Raw genomic sequence first — 4095 nt, 5'->3', positions numbered from 1 at the left:
TTTATGTCAACATGGTTTCTAAAAGTTGCATCACATTTGTAAAACTATGCTTCTGAGCGGCAGAAAATGACATTACAGAATGCACCTCTACAGACTTAACAAGTTTTCCATGATTGGTGTCTCTGACACGATAAGTTAAGTGGGGCACAAAAACTCGACACCCATTAGCAGCAAATTATTTCTTTGTGTGACACATACAACCTGACTTTGATCAATTTTCAATTAAACAGATAAAGTAGCATAAACCAACAGACTAGAAATGCCATTTTACATAAGCTTAATGTAATTTAATTTTTATACATAAAATTACAAATAAAGGCTGACTCATAATGTTAATTTATTGAACAGAAAAGATTCATCAAGAACCAACACTAGATGGTGGCGGACGATCCAGCAGAACGTAAACGTAACGCGTGCAATTCAAGTATTTTGATTGGACGATCCGAGATTGGGGCCATAGGCAGGGGCGGAGCCAGGCTTTTGATGTGGGGGGGGGGGGGGGGCCCCAGTCTTTATTAAATGGGTCTCTGCTTACGATGCGTTGAGCCAACATGCCCACAGTTCCACTCAGTCAAGTTTAGTTTCTCATAAGACATGAAAAGTTGTCATAAAAAGTTGCAGGTGTGTTTAGAAAAGACATTTTTTCCATTATTATATTATATATTCCATGTCAATAGGCCTACCTGTGAATACCTGTCCTAACTTAAGCTGGTTTATGATAAATTCTCAAACTTTCATAATTTTCTTTTCAGTGCTCTTCACTGCCTCAGGATAACTTTTCTTATTGTTGAATTTCCACCTCCCTTCTCCTGACTTCACATTCCCCATATGGCCTTCAAAATGTATGTATATACACATACTAGGAAAATCTAATTCTATTAATCCTTTTCATATTAATTTCTATGTTTACTTTATAAGTTAATTTACGATGTGCCTATCATGTTAAACCTTTAATATTTTCAAATTCTACCCTGAATCCTCTGTCATGCCTATATTTCAGACATACCAATATAACAACTTTTAGTGGTCACAACTCCATGTATCATACTTTGGTATCATACTTTGGTTCCCTGAACTCTGGGAATCAGAGTTCAGGGGCTCCATTGCCCCCCCTCCCCCCTCTAGCTCCGCCCCTGGCCATAGGGTTTGTGCCCCACGGCTGTCTGCTGAGAGCGTGTTGGGAATGCACGCTGCAATTTAAGATTATTTAAACAAACGTTGGTGGACCGGCCCCGATATGAAGGCGCCTCTGGAGGATTTAACCTACTGAGCTCGTTAGTTTTCTGGCAGACTTAAGATATATATATATATATATATATATATATATATATATATATATATATATATATATATATACACACATATATATATATACATACCATATATATATATATACATACATATATATATATATATATATATATATATATATATATATATATATATATATATATATATATATATATATATATATATATATATATATATATACACACAAATGTTTATAACAAAATTTTATTGGTAAGGGAATTTGCCTTTCTTTTTTTTTTTTTTACAATATTACTCTCTATGGAACATTCCTGTCCCACTGATTATTGAGAACATAGGGCTCCACAGCGCCATCTGGTGGGGCCAAATGCAGAGACGCCACAGAAGAGCAGTTTAGCATTGTTGTGATGTTAAAGGTAAAGAGCTCCGGAGCTTCAAGGCCCAAAATGGGGCCAATTTAAGTTTTTATTGCCTGTAAAAACAGACCTTAAAAACTTAAACAAACCTGTTACTGAAACAAGGCAAACTGTCATGGATCCTGTTTTTAAATTGCGAAAATTAGTAAAATGTCAATATTGTTTTCAAGAGGGCAACCTCAGTTAGCAAAAATATATAGCCTTTAATTATGGGAGACGGTTACTTATTCAGTTATATGGAGAATATAAAGTTGGAGGATGTAAATAGTTAGAAAACACGTAAAAATAACAAATAAAAACGAGGCACAGAATCCAAAAACATCCTGAACAAAATGTCTCAACTGTGGGCAGAAGTGACAAAAAGACCAAGGCAACAACAAGCGAGAGCAGCTGCCATGAAAGCGTCACAGAGGATATTTTTATAACTTTTTGAGCCCAGCGCCGATGCTGTGACTAAAAGCATTTTCTTTCACGGTGGAAAAAATGCTGTTGCAATGTATTAACAGTACAAGCAATTATTTTAAACACATTATTTTAGATATACTGTGTTAATGTTAATAAGCAAGATAGGAAGAAATTCAAACATTAAAAAAATGAAAGGAGCATGGATAAATGTATTATCATACTTTAACCTGAAATCCAGAAGCTAATAATAAACACCAGGGGGAAACAGCTCATTTAAAAGGTTTATCCAGCTTTTCACATTTTTCTGCCATGCTTGTTGAGATTAGTTTGGTTACGTTAACACAACTGTGGGGAATAACGTTTATCTTTTTTCAGTGTGTAATTATTTTTTTGCCGTTTAAATTTCAAAGCGGGGTTATATGGAGTAGCTATGAGTTGTCATTAACTGAGACAGAGCAACCTCAGTTTGGTAAATCAGAGATCATTTCTCCTGGAGGACGGGGTGGGGTAGCACCATCTCCTGTTTGGTCTGTACCTGCAGTCAGTGATATGAGTAGCAATGCATTCTGGGTAATCCGCAGAGCAACGGCTTCACTGCATTGCAGTAACATAGCAATGAATATCTGTGGACAAATAATATTAATAAACTGTAAATAAAAAGCATGAAACTTAATGTAACTGTATTTTGTCTTTGATTTTAGTGTCTTGATATTATTTTCACAATATTTTCAGCTGGTTTATTTTAGGTCTCTGTATTGGCTAGCGAAAAGTAGCACGTGCCGTCTGTCCAGAGCGAGGAGAAGCTGTTTCTGCAGGCAGTGATCATTTTAGTCAAAGTGATTTTATACTGTTATCCACATTATATAGGTTAGAAAATGTGGCAATGTTGGAAAAAATGCTAGTAATTAGAAATCGTTACTGTTTTAGAATAAATGTAACTGTTATAAATTGTAAAAGAGATTGTGGGTAATCGACTTCTGCTGCTATCATCACGTGAATATATGTATATACATATGTATATACACATATATGCATATCACAGTGAATGTACATATGACATCATCTGCCTACTTCGATTTCGCCTGTATTTTTATTCTTATCTATTTATTTTGTTTATTCTTTTCTCATTTTCTTTTTGAACCACTGTATATATGAAGATACACTGTATAAAACTGATGCACCTTTTCCTACTTTTGGCACCTTCTTCTGACTATTGGGCCGATGTGACAAGTAAATTTCTGCAATGTGAGATTAATAAAGCCTATCTTATTTTATCTTAATCCTCAAAGCAACAGCTTTACTGCATTAAGAGAGAACAATTAGTTACTACACTAATAGTTTCACGGGCTCTGATCTGATAAAGAATCATTTACAATGCCTGGAGGAAACTCATTTCTGTAACTCACCTATAATAAGGTAGCTAAACTTTGGTTAGATACTAGGGAACTACTAATCATGTACTAATTAGTAGTTAACCAGTATTTACCGGGAAGCACACAGCCCAGTCATTTTAGGGGACTATTGGCTATTTATTGGGGAATCAAATAGGAATGAATCAGGAACTAACGGGTCATTAATCTGGTCGGACTGGGGAACACACAGTCTGGCCTTATTAGGGGACTACTGGTTTGTTACCAGAGTATGTGGGTTCTGAATAAATCCTGCACCAGTCAGGTCAAAGCTCGTAATTGTGAAAAAAAAAAAAACATTATGAGAATCCAACTACATCAGTGATTACTGATGTAGTTGGATTCTTTCTTTAGTAAACGAGTTGATGATGACACTATTACCAAATTATTGACAAGCTATTATTTTGTTAACGTCAGGTAGTGAAACATCATACAAAGTACTTACTAAGGAGCCAATGTACTTAAGCAGTACCTGACTATTTCCTACTGTTTTTGTGTGCCCTAAAGTAAACCTTTATTATCTATTAAAAATAAAAGATATCCTTAACTGATCCGTTAGATACAATTTCTATGATCTAGTACTGCAGGGCCGGTGG

Source organism: Fundulus heteroclitus, chromosome 12 (genome assembly GCF_011125445.2).
Source record: "Fundulus heteroclitus isolate FHET01 chromosome 12, MU-UCD_Fhet_4.1, whole genome shotgun sequence".
Taxonomy (NCBI): Eukaryota; Metazoa; Chordata; class Actinopteri; order Cyprinodontiformes; family Fundulidae; genus Fundulus; species Fundulus heteroclitus.
Note: the sequence above shows the minus strand (reverse complement) of the source record.